This window comes from Mirounga angustirostris, unplaced genomic scaffold (genome assembly GCF_029215605.1).
Source record: "Mirounga angustirostris isolate CCGP_5_RB_7025 unplaced genomic scaffold, mMirAng1.0.hap1 SCAF_2, whole genome shotgun sequence".
In the NCBI taxonomy this organism is placed as follows: Eukaryota; Metazoa; Chordata; class Mammalia; order Carnivora; family Phocidae; genus Mirounga; species Mirounga angustirostris.
In genome coordinates, this window is record NW_026991710.1 from 131,006,928 (window position 1) to 131,022,923 (window position 15,996).

The following is a 15,996-nucleotide window of genomic DNA, read 5'->3' on the forward strand; positions in this document are numbered from 1 at the left end:
TATTCAAGGAACTCATACAATTTACTAGCAAAACTCCCAAAATAATCCAATTAAAAAATGGTCAGAGGACCTGAATAGACCTTTTTTCAAAGAAGACAACCAAAGGGTCAACAGGTACATAAAGAAGTGTTCAACACTTCTGTGTTCAACCTAGTCATATAGGAAATGCAAGTCAAAACTATAATGAGGGACGCCTGGGTGGCTCAGTCAGTTAAGCGTCTGCCTTCAGCTCAGGTCACGATCCCAGGGTCCTGGGATCGAGTCCCGCATCGGGCTCCTTGTTCCGCGGGGAGCCTGCTTCTCCCTCTGCCTCTCTCTCTCTATCTCTCATGAATAAATAAATAAACAAAACAAAACAAAACAAAACAAAAAAACTATAATGAGATACCATTGCACACCTGTTAGGGTGTTTCTTAGGAAAAGATAAGAGATAACAAATGCCAGTGAGGGTATAGAGAAAAGAGAACCCTTGTGCACTTTTGGTGAGAATCCAAACAATATGGAGTTTCCTCAAAAAAACTAGAAATAGAACTACCATATGATCCAGCAATTCCACTTCTGGGTATATATACAAAGAAAATGAAACTATCTCAAAGAGATATGCATATTACTATGTTCATTGCACCATTATTCATAATAGTCAAGGTATGGAGTAAGGAAATCCTGTCATTTGCAACAGTATGGCTGGAACCGGAAGACATTATGCCAAGTTAATAAGTCAGACAGAGGAAGAAAAATACTGCATGGTATGACTTATATGCAGTCTTAAAAAAAAAAAAAAGATGAAACTTAACGAAGTAGAATGATGGTTGCCAGTACCCGGAGGGGTAGGGGAAAACAGGGAAACTAGTAAACACAGGCAAACTTTCAGTTATAAGATTAATAAGGTCAGAGGGTCTAATTTATAACATGGTGACTATAGTTGATAATATTTTATTATATGATTGAAAAACTTAAATGTTCTTACCAAAAAAAAAGTATGTGAGATGATGAACATGTTAATTAACTTGATTGTGGAAATCCTTTTACAATGTATATGTATATTAAATCTTCATTTTATATACTTTAAATATACTGCAATTTTGTTTGTCACTTATACCTCAACAAAGCAGAAAAAAAGTAAAAAAAAAAAATTAAACACCTAAAATGTTCAAGGAAACTGGTCAAATGTTTTCAACTGCAGTTATTGCCAAATACTAATACTAAAAACAATTTTATACAATATAACATACTTAATATTATAATTACATTATATTATAATTATTTTAACATGTATTAAATTATTATATTATTAACTGCATAATTAAATTTAATTATAATTAAAATTAATTTAATTGTATAATTAAAATAAATATTACAACCTCATAATGTACAAATGAAACAAAGGAAAGATATATTACAAGAAAAAAAGAACTAAGTTTAAGAGAACTCCCACATTTTATTTTTTTTTATTTTTTTAAGATTTTATTTATTTATTTGACAGAGAGAGACACAGTGAGAGAGGGAACACAAGCAGGGGGAGTGGGAGAGGGAGAAGCAGGCCTCCTGCTGAGCAGGGAGCCTGATGCAGGGCTGATCCCAGGACCCTGGGATCATGACCTGAGCCGAAGGCAGATGCTTAAGGACTGAGCTACCCAGGCACCCCAAACTCCCACATTTTAAAGTTGGAAGAATAAAAAGGAATTAGCAAAGGAGCATGAGAAGGAACAGCCAGATACGTAGATGTAAAACCAAGAAACTCTGATGTCCTGGAAGCCAAGCGAAAAATCATCTCCAGGAAGAGAAATATTCATTGTGCCACATGCTGGATGGATCTGGTATGATAAGGACTGAGAGTTGGCCTTTGGATTTAGCAATGTGGAGATTACTGGTGACTTGATATTTTTTTGTGGATTAGTAGGGGGAAAAACCTAATTGGCATGGGTTCAAGGCACAATAGGGGGAGAGGAACTGGAGCCAGTAACTACTGTAAACCTTATCGAGGAATTTTGCTGTGAGAAAAAGTGAGAAATGGGTCAGTAGCTGGATGGGGAAATGGGCTCAAATAAATTTTGTCTGTTTTAAGATGGGAGAAATAACCACATCTTTGTATATTCACAAGAAAAATTTAGTAGCATAGGAAATAGTAATACACAAAGAGTGGGGAGAATAAGAAATAGAGAAAGGGATGTAATGGACAAATTACCAAAAAAAAAAAAAAATCAGCTTTACCTTGATAATTCCTTCACAGGAACAAGAGAGAAGTTAGAAAATCATAGTAGAAGGATACATATAAAGATAAGAACTCTTCTGATTGCTACAAGTTCCTTAGTGAAAAAAGAAACAGGTCATCAGTTGAGAATGGAGATTAGAGAGGAGATTTCAGCAGCTTGAGAAGAGAAAGGAGAAGCATAAAATCTTATCTAGAAGAGGTAAGAGGGAGTGAATGAATGGGGGGTATGGTATGACTGCCAGGTGCTGTTAAGGGTGCGGTTGGTTAGTGATCATGAATTCAGCATGATTATGTGCTTTTTTCCTGCTATAGTCACTGCATGGGTGCAGGCACAGAACAGGGAGAAAGTTGATTTAATGAGGTGTATTTTCACTATGCCAGTGTAACTCAGCTACAGTGGGACAGAGAGGCTGAGGCTGGAAGCAAGAGAGTGACTACAAGGATTGATGATGAAATGTGAGCTGAGTAAGGAGGGAAAAGAGGATGTAAGGTGAATGAAGGACAGTGAAAGAAAATAAGAGCAATGGACTAAAGATTGCAATCAGGTAGGGATTTTCTGAAGGTGAATACTATGAATACTAGAAAGAATAAAGTAGAAAAAAGGAGGTTATATCTATCAGTCAGGGATCTAGCAGAAAAACCAATGGCATATTCAAAATGGGCAATTTGAGAAAAGTTTGATGACTACTGATGGGGATTCAAGTTTAAGGATCCCACATGGAATAGTTGTATGGTACCCTGTGATTACCAATGGGTTAACAATCTTAAACCTTAAGGCTGAAGAAGAGGAAGCTGGAACCTAGTTAGAAGGAAGTTCCATGGAGATGGTCATCTGATGGAATTGGAAGCCAAGCCACCATTACTGGGTGGGAGGGGATTCTGGAATTAGTGTGAACTGACTTCACTCTCCTCCTGCCCTCTAGTGTCCTACAATCCCTCCCATTGGTCTAACTCATGGGGAAGCCAGAAGTCAAGGGAGATTTTTTGATGCAATCCACGAGGGACACAGAGCAGAGTGGAGAAGAATGGGGTGTAGATCTGGGGGAGCAAACACAAGTTATCCATATATAGGGTTAAGGAGACTGACGGTGATCCAATAACCGAAATCCAGGACAGATTTACAGGAAGGTGGGGAAGGATGGATGTCCTGGGAGTATGGAAGAAAGAAGATAGTAACAGGAAGATATGAAGGGACTGGAGTTTAGTATATGGAATCCAACACTGGTGATTTCGTAGTCAAGAAGAGAGAATGGTCTGGAAGCAACAATGAGGAACAAGGAGCCCCCTGGTCAGAGAGAAAAACAACCACAATGAGAAATAGCTGTAGAAATAGTATGCCTTTATTAATTAATTCAACAAAGATTTATTGAGTACCTGATACATACTCAGCACTACTCTGGACACTTGGAATATATCAATGAAAAAAAGATTAAAACTCCTGCCCTTATGGTGGAAAACACTTAATAAATAGTAAGCAAAAATAAAAATAAAATTTACGGTACCCCAGAGCATGGTACGTATCATTGAAAAAAGTAGCACAGAATAGTGAAAGTTAGAGGGCCAAGGAGAGGTTAAGGTTGCCATTTTTTATTTTTTAAGTTTGAAATTTTAAGCAATAATTAAGAGTGTTAGCTGGTGGAAGGATACTTTCATAAAATGCTTTTAGGTGTATAGAGAGCTTCACTCTGAGCTTGGGAGAAGGGAGGCTAGCACCTGGCAGGATACATAGGGTTCATGAGCAGAAAGAGGAAGGGGAGGCCATCTGAATGGTTTGTGCAATGTTGTAGAGATGAGTCCACACAAACTTAACCTCCAAGCCCCATTTGAAGAACTTTTCTCTAAACCTATGATTTTATGACTCAAACCCCTCTACCTCTCTGGTCTTCATATTCTCCCTCACTTTGCCTAGTTTCCTTCTGTTTGTTTCTTTAAGGTTTACATGTTCCAAGCTGCTCTCCTCAGGCAGATGCCTTTAGCTCCTACAGGTGTTACCACAGAGCTTCACCTATCTACCATGTTCTTATGACTCCAGAATTTACATTTTGACCACTCTCTTAAAAAATAGCAGTGTTAGTCTGTATTTCGGGGGCATTTCAAATGAAACCTATCCAAAGGCGAATTCATGGCTTCCCGCCCCCCAAACCAGTTTCTCTTTCTTTATTATCTATTTTGATGACTTTACCGTCTATCCAGTCACCCAAGCTAGAAGCTATGATGTCATCTTGAATCCCACCCCCCCTTTCTTTATCATTACCTCATTTTAGCCTGCCCTGCCTTCATATAACTGATTAATTAGCTTGGAAACATCACTGTTCTCATTCATTCTCCTCCACTGTTTCTCACCATTCTTAATGACATTCTCTGGTAAAAGCTCTAATCAGCTTTTGTGTGCACGTTGTATAGGGCAAAAACAAATTTAAAAAAGCAGATGGTGCTATTCAAATATGTTACCATAATTACTTTCTTTTTCCATCACGAGCTGACCACCGAAGAGCAGAAGTATAGTTTATTAAACACTAAATAATTCGAAGCAATATAATTAAATATTTTTAATATAGAAAGAGTAAAGATGATGTATTCCTTTTTTATTTTTATTTTTTTAAAGATTTTATTTATTTTTTTGAGAGAAAGAGCACAAGCAGGGGGAAGCTCAGAGGGAGGGGGAGAAACAGTCTCCCTGATGAGGAGGGAGCCCGACAACGGTGGTGGGTGGGGTGGGGTTGGTTCTCGATCCCAGTACCCTGGGATCATAATCTGAACTGAAGGCAGAGGCTTAACCGACTGAGCCACCCAGGAGCCCCTGATATATTCCTTTTACTGGTAAATCATTTGCTTGGTAAATATGGAGACAAAGGAGTGTACAATCTCTATATCTAGCATTTAATTTCTTGTTTATGTGAATGCACTTCTTTCAGAATTTATTTCCATGAAATCAGCCGTTCTGGATTTAGAGTTAAGGGAAGTAAACTAACCTAGGTATTATGACTGAAGACTAAGTGGTTTATAGTTTAACTGAGTATTTAGAAATGCCATCCATTCTGGAACTAATTTTTTAATCTAATGCTTTATGAAGATGAAATAAAAGCAGCACTCAGATTGATATGCACTGAAGGAGGACTGTGCAAATATTTCCCTAGTGTTGGCACTGTGAGCACTTAACTTTTTTCAAAACATTCAAGTTTGGCGTCACTGGGCATGACTGGAAAGGCTAAATGGTTTCAGAACGTGGCTTGAAACTTCACTTCTCATTTACCTTGAAATGAAATCAAACATTGCAGGAAATGTTCTCACAACATGACCTTTTAACATTTGTATGAAAAAGCGTATAACCTGAGGGTAGACAATGGTTCTGAAATATTTATCCCAGGAAAATAACTTGCTTATTCTCCAAACAAACCTAAATTCCAGTTTAAAATTCAACAAATTTAAGTTTAATTATAAGAAGCAGTTTTCTGTTGGATTAATTGTTCACCTTTACTGCGACATTAATAAAAGTATGTCCATAAAGTGTAGATTTACATCTTAATGGATGTTGAGAGACCTGACCAGGTATAGGCCTGTATAAGTACAAAATAAAAAATAAGATAAATGCAATTATTGTTAATGCATGAAAGCATCGGTGCCTCTCAGTTCTAGTTGTATGGTTATTTTCTTTTTCTTTTTCTTTTTTTTAAAGATTTTTTTCTTTTATTTATTTGATAGATAGAGACACAGCGAGAGAGGGAACACAAGCAGGGAGTGGGAGAGGGAGAAGCAGGCCTCCTACTGAGCAGGGAGCCCGATGCAGGACTCGATCCCAGGACCCTGGGATCATGACCTGAGCTGAAGGCAGATGCTCAACAACTGAGCCACCCAAGTGCCCCTGTATGGTTATTTTCATTTCAAATATTCCAAAGAAATAATACTTATAATTTTTCTTCTACCTTTATAGAAGTCACAATATCATCAACTTGGTAACTCAGGAATTGTTATCAATGTTTCAACTATTTTTTCCCCAACATTTAGTCCTACATGCTTTTGAATATTATATGACTGACTTCAAATTGTTTAGAAAATAAAACTAATTTTTTAATTTAAAAAATTCAGGGAAAGAAATTAGACACACACATCCAATATAAATGATTTTTTGAGAAGTTTTGATACAAAGGGTAATAGAAAAATGAGTGGTGGTTGGTGGGGAAAGTGGGATCAAAAGAAGGTTTTACCATGTTTTGTTTTGCTTTTCTTTGTTGTTGTTGTTGTTTTTAAGATGCATCAAATGACTGCGTGCTTGTATGATGCTGGAAATAATCCAGTAAAGGGAGAAAATTTGCTGACATAGGAAATAGAGGGAAGAATTGTTGGTGAATAAGATCTCGTGCACACATAGAGGAATTAGCTTTAGATAAAAAGCAAGATAACTCAATAAAAGCAGAGATCATGGGCATAAATGCCTATAAATTGGAGATATAGAAAGGGAATCCAGAAATTATTTTCTGATCGTTTCCATTTTCTCAGCTCTACAGGAAGAAATTTCTCACCTGGGAGCAATGAGGAAGGAGGCAGTTGGGAGTTGGAAGAGGAGACGGTGCTGGGAGTTGGAAGAGAAGAGGTACAGAGAAAATGGCAGAGGTGAGCACCAGGCAACTGATGGCTTCTTTCAGGTTCACAGTCGTGTGGTTTCATGCTTTTCAACTACCACATTCAGCCGCTCTGGTATAGGTGTGGAAGTGTAGGTGTGGGTTAGGTGGAGAGTTGGTGTCATCAAGTGGTGATTTGCCAAGTAAAAGCATGAAAGCTGAGGATGATTTCGTGGGAGTGTTGTAAAGATGGTAAAGTTTTAGCCAGATAAAGAGCAAAAAATACATGAAGAAGACGGAAGTGAGTGCAAAGGGATAGGATCGTAGGACTGGACGTTTCAGTAGTTTTGGAAGAATGCTGAAGCCAGAGAACCAAAGAGAATGCGCAGGAAGGAAAGAAGGTGGTGCTAAAAGCGTAAAGGGAATTGATAAAGGTTTGTGTTTCTTCGTAATCATACAGGTAGAGTGATTGAGACAGGTGAAAGACAAGGTCTTTAAAGGATAGGAGTTTTAAGACCTGAGAGTCCAGGGAATTGGAAGAAGTATCTATGTGTAAACCAATAGCTAAGAATCAGACAGGATCGGGAAACCAGGAGCAAACATTTGAGACATGTGGACTTGTGATGAGGGTTTTCATAGATAACAGCCTCAGTGAGAGATGAGATTCAAAACTGGTGGGTTGTCCAGAGAAGGGAAGAGAATCATCTGAGAGTCACAATGAGGAGCAAGTGGAGGGGGTTGGGAAACAAAACAAAGCTCCTCATACCTCAGCTGCCTCAGGGGAGAATACTTAAGAGCAAAAATATAATTGCTATCCTCACTGAAAATGTTAACTCATAAAATGGGACAGAGTTTATAAATATCTTTCTCCCACCATCTAGCACAATGCTTTGCACTTAGTAGGAAATCTTAGTTGACTGGATTTCATTTTACTGCACTATTACTTAATTTATTATGCTGGTTAAGCAATACCTGGTTATATTGGAATCAAATACAAAATATGAAACTATAAGATGGTTAGACATCTCATTACTTTCAACTGGAAATATTTCATAAGCACGGAAGTGCAAAGGCAATAGAAACTATGCATATAAGGATTTCTGGTTCATGAGGTTGCTAGAATGATTGAAATGACAAAGTGAGACTAGATATCTTGCAAAGGAGATCTTAAAAGTTTTGGAGGTGGTAGGTGGGAAGAGTGGAGACAAAGATTGATAGAAAATAAATTATTCTATGAAATGTAAACTAATTTAAAACTGAACTACAATTTTACAAACTGCCAGGATATCAGCACAGGGGATCAGATCAAGCTGTGATTTTGATGAATTTGCAAAGGCAAATGGAGCCAAGAACTACCTTCTCCATTTTTGCCCATCGTGCTCCTCCTTAAATATTCTTACTAAATAAACTTAATAAATCAATGTTATTCTGAGATATCAGTGAAGAATATTTAGATATGTGTAATTACATTTCTCTTGAAAAACTTGGATTGAGTTCATGTCCATATCAATTCTTTAGATGATATCTTCAGTGGTAGCCTTTATTAAATGGTAGAGTGGAAAGGGTATAAATATAGAGGTACTACTAAAAAAAAGCATTCATATATAGACTTAGGAACAGATAAAAAAAAAAGAAAGAATATAATAATTTTAGTTTCTATTTTTTCCTCTTGGTTTTCTCTAATTTTGCTTTTTAATAAGATTGATCAATCATTCCACAAATACAATGTAACTTTTTGGGACACCTGGGTAACTCAGTCAGTTAAGCATCTGCCTTTGGCTCAGATCATGACCCCAGGATCCTGGAATCTAGTCCGGCATCGGGCTATTTGCTCAGCAGGGAGCCTGCTTCTCCCTCTGCCTGCCTCTCCCCCTCTTGTGCTCTCTGTCTGACAAATAAATAAATAAAAGTTTTTTTAAAAAAATACAATGTAACTTACTCTGTAGGTTTAATTGAAACAATTTCATGACTGTATCTAAAGGGTTGCTTTCTTTGGTGTGGTAGGCTGAATAATGGTCTCCTATATATTTCCACATCCTAATCCCCAGAGCCTGTGAATGCTACTTTATATGGTAAAAGTCTTTGTAGATGTGATCTTGGATAATCTAAATTAAGATGATCCTGAATTATCTGGGTAGGTCAGATGTAATCACGGTGGCCTTTGTGAGAGGGAAGCTGGAGAGCCAGCCAGGGGAGAAGGTGATGTGAAGAAAGAAGCAGCTATTGGAGGGAGGCAACCAGGAGCCAAAGAATGTGGCAGGCAACCTCTTAGCAGCTGGAAGAGGCAAAGAACAGATTCTTGCCAGGATCCTCCAGAAAGTACCAGCCCTGTGGTTACCTTGACTTTTAGTCCCTGAAGACTCATTTTTGACTTTTGACCTTCAGAACTGTAAGAGAATAAATGAGTGTTGTTATAGGCAACCAAATTTGTGGCAATTTTTAATAGGAAACTAATACAATATGTATTATTTTAAAATAAAAAAGTTATTGTATTAAAAATAAGAAAAAAGGATGAAAAGTTTTTATTCTTTTCAAGTAGTTTACATGTGAGTGAAAAATTTGTGGAAAATCTTTCTATACATGTATGTTTCTGTTGCCAGTTTGACCTACAATTTAAGATTCACTGAATAAAAGGGGTAAAGTATCCACCTTATTGCACCCAAACAAATTGATAAATATTTATTTTAAATAGCTTTTTAAAATAATTTTTATAGAAGCAGATTACATTCTTTAGAAGAGAGTCTGTGATATTGTGATTTATAATAAGAAATACAATTTTGGTCTTCATCCTTTTTCTGGCACAGAGCTCCTAAAGCCCTAGTAGTTTCCTAAATGATGAGAATGATAAAGATAATTTGTTATGGTAATGAGGTAACTTTTGAGAGCACCTTAGGATAGGGCTGTTTGCCAGTAGAGCCAACCATGTGATTAGAGCTGGAACTTTCAGTCCTACACCCTAACCTCCGGGGGAAGAGGGAGGGTCTGAAGGTTGAATCAGTCATCAATGTCCAATGAGTTCATCAATCAGGCGTTTGTAATGAAGCCTCCATAAAAACCCTAAAGGACAGGGCTCAGAGAGCTTCCATTGGTGAACATGCCCAAATTGAGGAGAGTGGTGCATCTGGATAGGTCATGGAAGCTCCATGAACTTTCCTCATACCTTGCCCCATGCATCTTTTTCCAACTGGCTCTTTTCCTGACTTATATTCTTTTATAATAAACTGATAATATAATAAATAAAATGTTTCTATGAGTTCTGTGAGCTGCTCTAGCAAATTAATCAAACCTGAGGAAGAGGTCATGGGAGCCTCTCTCTAAGTTATAGCCAATTGGTCAAAAGTATAGATAACAACCTGGACTTGGAATTGACATCCAAGCATGGGTCATTGGAACCTCCAATTTGTAGCTGGTCTTCAAAAGCACAGGTAACAGCCTGGGCTTGTGATTGGAGTCTAAAGTGGTTGGCGGCAGTTTTGTGGCACTGAGCCCTCAATCTGTGGAATCTGATGCTATCTCCAGGTAGATAGTGTCAGAATTGGATTGAATTCTCAGACACCTTTCTAGTGCCCAAGAATGGCTTGGTGTTGTGTGGAACCCTCCCCCATCCCCATACACACATACATTGGAATTGAGACCAGGAACCTAAAGTATTCTTATTATTAAATTGATTGCTTTTATAATCTGTTTTCTAAAATAGATTTTGGAGGCAAACGTCATACCAAGAAAATCCAGAAGATACTAGAACTAATTAATTGCTAAATCTTACCTCTATAAGCTTAGACATAAGTGTTGTAATCACAAAAGGAAAGGTTTGACTCCAAAATTGAAAATTATGTGCCCCAAATCCCATAATCAAACATACCCTAAAACAAAAAATGAAAACAAAAGAATAGGAAAATATCATACAATGAAGAGTTAATAAACTTAAAACATAAAAATGTAGAAGAAAATTTTAAAGCACGAATAGATAATCACATTTATGTATTCATTAAGGATACATAAAACTAGTACAGAAATATTTACTGGTACCATGGTTCTAGTTATAAAAGCCATACAAATAAAAACATATACGCGGAAGCATTTTCACTCCTTAAATAAACCAAATACAGAATAAATAATAATCAATGTTAGTTATTAATGACAGTTTTATTTTCTTAAATTAATGATAACTAGTTGATATAACTGCTTTGGGGAAATCAACATTGCAATACATACCAAATACAATAGAGAAGAAAAAAATTGACATAATAATACTACTTCTGGAAATCTATTGTAAGGAAGTAATTACAAATAAAGTTGCATGCATGATGTTCATTTTGCATTCTTGACCATAAAGTGTGTGTGTGTAAAAAAACAATAAGTAAGAAAAAGAAAAAAATGAAAGGTATTAAAAAATTTGATTTACTCTTCTCAGTTAATGAGATAAATTAAGTATATATTCCATGAAATCAATATGGTTTATAATACTTATGTGCAAGTAAGAAATTATAATTTAACTTAAATTGTTTTGCCAAAATACAAATTAATATATTAAAAATGGAAACCCACAATGTCAAGTTCCTAATTCAGATAATTATGTAAATTATGACAAAGCATAGAATAGAAACATAACTTTTTATTATGGTAACACATTTGTGAGAGAAATACAGAAAAAATTGATAAGATTTAAGGCTTATGTTTATAGTATAAAGAATTTATGCATTTTATAGTTTACGACATAGACCCAACTGGTCGAGGAAATAAATGAACTGTTTAAATGGCATAAGACCATAGAAGGCTATCAGGAATTTTTTCAAGTGTGTGTATTATAAGGATTAAAGATGCAACATCAGATTTGAATAACCAAATTGAAATAGATAAAAAATGCACAGTGTTGGTGGGCGTGTGATAAAATTAGGACTTTCTTCTGTTGGTGGGAGTACAAGTTTGGAGAGCAATCTGACAAAATCCACATACTCTTTAACAATTTCAGTTTTAGCAATTTATTCTAGTGCTATGTACCAACCAATGTGTAGAATTTATGTATAAGAATACTGCTTTTTGCTGCATTCTGAGCAGTTTAACTTAAAATCAGGCTCATGCATCACCTTAATTATTTTAAAAACTTACAGAATCATAAAAATTAATGTATCTATGCGTATGTTTTTATATAACAGAATATATACACCTAGAGTAATCTGATATTATGCTATAAGTTAATACTGGAAGTTTAAAAGAGTTAAGGAGCACTTGGTTTTTCTTTGAGAAGTATATATTTTAATTTTATATATTCTTGATTTATTCTGCTTTCACTTTTTGCCATAAGTGTTGCTTACTTATATTTTTAAATGCTAAAAACAAACATAATGTGCTAAAATCATTTACCAAGTGTAAATGAAAAGACATTTGGTGTTTAGTCCATTTGCAGTAACCTCAAAAATCTCTATCCTATTCCTACGTGAGAGATCTTGTTTTATTTAAATGAAGTTTTTCTTTCTCTTTTTTCTTGTTTTTAACTGTTTGAGTTACTTACGTATGGCTATTTATGTTATATACCAACACAATTCACTGAAAGGTGAAATCTTTAGTCAACTTTTAAATATCTATAAAAACAAATAAACTCATCTAACTAAATGGTTTTTGCTGAGCTAAAATAATAATGATAATAATAAATGACAAATGTTCTTTTAGAGTAGTAGCTCTATTTTTAAGGATGGCCAGGACAATATTTTGCAAAACATTTGCTCAATATATGAAGATTAATACCAGAGAAAGGCATAATTCTTTCTCTAGATAATCTCAGAGATAATGATTTTTCACACATAAAAGGAAGATTTCCCTTAATTCAGTGGTCATTTCTTAGAATCATAGAATATTAATAATATAGGTAAATTGGTTACCCCTTAAACTTACCAATGAAGAAATGGGTTCAGAGAAGTGAAGCAACTTGCCCACATTTCCACAACAAGGAAGTTACAAAGGTGAATCCAACATGGACATCTGACTCTTAACCTCCTTTTCATGCTGCCAATCAGAAAAAAACACGAGGAAGAAACTACTTCTGGTGCCCCAAACTACAGTACCTTTTTTCAGGCTAATGAAAGCGTGTAGTCCATTTGATTACCTTTCATGCACTACTTCCTGAACACAAAGAGAATCCTAATAGTGGATTAGTGCAAAGGCATACTGTCCACACACAAGATTAATGAATAGAGATTCAATGCTTTCAGATTGCTTGATTCTAACAAAAGTTTAGACTATTAAAACAAGCTTAATTTTTACACCTGGTAGTTTCCATAATCTTCAAAGTAAACATATTTGCTGTAATAAAAGTAAACATATTTTACGTAATTATTTTATTAATTTTTTACTACATGAAATTTTTTATTTTTTCCTACCCTCCAAAACATCACATAATTTCTAGGCTGTGATAGTAGATATGTCTAGAGAAGAGTACCCATAAGAAATGATTTTATTAAGTCTTAAATTTCTATATGAACTTGGAATAATAAAACCAATAATTTTCCCTTGTAAAACTCTTATTTTCATAATGATCTGAGGATGTCATTTCACTAAAATTGTTTTCATGAATTAATTTGATATCTGTTTATGTTATCATTTAAAAGCAGACAATGAGATGGGTGAAAACTATAAAAATCACAAGGTTTCTTAATTTTTTTTATTTTCACTAAATGCACGAAACTTTTCCATTATGTTTTTCTTTAAAAATAAATGTCTATAGTAGTACTAAGAAAAGCCAACAAAATAATTAGATTATAGAAGTGTTAAGGTCTGTAGTTCCTGAGAAAAGCTAGTGGAAATGTTCAGTCACTACATGTTTCTTTCTTGTGTGCAGTATGGAAGAATTTATGGGCAAGCATCATTCTTTTCAGGCCATATCCTACATGGAATAAAAACACCTCTGCATGGGGCGCCTGGATGGCTCGGTGGGTTAAGCAGCTGACTCTTTTTTTTTTTTTTTAAAGATTTTATTTATTTATTTGACAGAGAGAGACACAGCGAGAGAGGGAACACAAGCAGGGGGAGTGGGAGAGGGAGAAGCAGGCTTCCCGCTGAGCAGGGAGCCCGATGCGGGGCTCGATCCCAGGACCCTGAAACCATGACCTGAGCCGAAGGCAGACGCCTAATGACTGAGCCACCCAGGCGCCCCTAAGCAGCTGACTCTTGATTTTGGCTCAGGTCATGATCTCAGGGTTGTGAGATAGAGCCCCGAGTCAGGTTCTGTGCTGGGCATGGAGACTGCTTAGGATTCTCTCTCTCCCTCTCCTTCTGCCCCTCTCCTTCCTGCTCACCCACGCATGCACTTGCGTGTGCGTTTCTCTCTCTCTCTCTCTCTCTGCCTTAACAAACAAACAAACACACACCTCTGCAGTTCAGCATCCTGGACTACAACGGAGACACAATGAAACTCATTAAAACATTATATGTCTGAGATTCAATGTATTTCAAGGTGAATATGAAACAAGCTATCTATCTAACCATCATTTAGTATATTCATTACAAAGCATATCTAGTTAGCAATGTTGTCTAAAAGCAAAGAACCAAAGAGTAGTGTGTGTGTATTCTATGCACAAATATTTGTGAGGATATGTGTGGATTTAAGTGCCCACATCAGCAAAGGCCAGACAGAACTTACTTCCTGGTTTATACACCATTTTTTTCGTCTTCAATGTCAGAAACCACACAAACGTTTATCACAAAATTACTATGCTCCCCCTATTCTGGGATGATTCAGACCAGAATAACTGCAACAAAATGTGACTTTGGCACACCTCAATTAGTTGTCCTGTATAATTTTTACTCTGGCAAAATATGTGATATATAATGATAAAATTTTCTAAAGAGCACTTTTTCTTCTCTTCTACCAAATCCTAAATAAATATATGGAAATCTATCATCTAATGAAAATCTTATTAATTTTTATAGATTTTTGGAAAGAAAGAATTTAATTTATAAATAAATGAAATGGTTTGATCTTATATGATAGTCACATTTTAACTTTGGACTAATATCTTTGACAGTTAACTCAGGAAAATTAAATATATATCCATATTATCAAAAGTCTCACTGCAATATAGTGAATTTTTATTTTCCTTTCTTTCAGGAGAATTTTTCTCTGTTTTAAGTGAATGTAACCAAAGGCATTCTTGGCCACAATACATAGGGCATTCTAGTTAAGTGATAAGTCAACTTATTTTTAAAATATGATTTCCCACAATTTGAGGTCACTCTCAAGTTATCTTTTTTTATATAATATGTTCTAGAAAGACATTCATGGAATGTTTAGCTGAAAAAGTCTTCAGGATATGAAAAAAACAGCTGTGCTTTCTCTGAATACTTATGACAACATTTTCTTCAAATATAATTAAAGGTTCAATGACACTCTTATAGAAGGCGGTTAGAAATTGAGATCAATATTATGAAAAGAGTTTACAGGAAATGCATAAAATAGAGAAACGTATTAAATGATACCATAAAACTGCAATCTGCCAAGTCTAGAATACGAGATATTATGCATAACAAATGACCCAGTTTCTTCAACAATATTTGAGTGTTTAAAAAGTTAGGGGCACTGTTAAGATTAAAGGAGTCTTAAGAGAGAGGAAAAAAAGAGAGAGTCTTAAGAGATAACCAAGTACAATTTGTAGAACTTACTTGGATTCTAATTTGTACAAATATCTTCAAAATACATTTTATGGGTCAGGCAAGAAAAATTGAACATTAAGTAAGTACAAGATAGTACTAATAATTTATTATTAATTTTATTGAATGAGATACTGGTATTGTAATAATGTTTTTTTTTTTAAACTCTGCTTCAAGATTTGAAATACACACACACACACACACAAACACACACACAGTTGAAATGGTAGCTTGTCTGGAATTTACTTTAACATGTGGTTTTTTTGTGTGTGTGTGAGTCCACATATTGTACTTTATTCACTTACATATTCAGACAATGAATTGTCATTTGTCAAAGCCTTTAATAAAGTAAGCTTAACTATGGTAGCATACAGATTATTTTGACAATTTGCTTATTGACTTCCAGGCAGTAAAATTTACATTTTGGAGCTGATATTTAAGCATTACAGTTTTTAATGTTTATTCTTCTTTTACAAAATATGTATATGTCTTCATCATTGAAGAACCATGAACAACTCACAGTGTCTCTAGGATATAAACCTCTTGGCCGAGTTCCCTGAAACCTCATTTTCATGTTTCAGA

The 15,996-nt window shown here is 35.4% G+C and overlaps 1 long non-coding RNA gene across 2 annotated transcripts in view; it reads left to right on the top strand.

Annotated features, from left to right (window-relative positions):
• Positions 1-15,996, top strand: part of LOC129045970 (uncharacterized) — a 47,440-nt gene that overhangs the window by 15,476 nt on the left and 15,968 nt on the right. For both annotated transcript variants that reach the window (XR_010408713.1, XR_008506516.2), the window contains exon 2: positions 6,710-6,823. This is a non-coding gene — a long non-coding RNA (uncharacterized LOC129045970). The remainder of the gene's footprint in view (positions 1-6,709; positions 6,824-15,996) is intronic.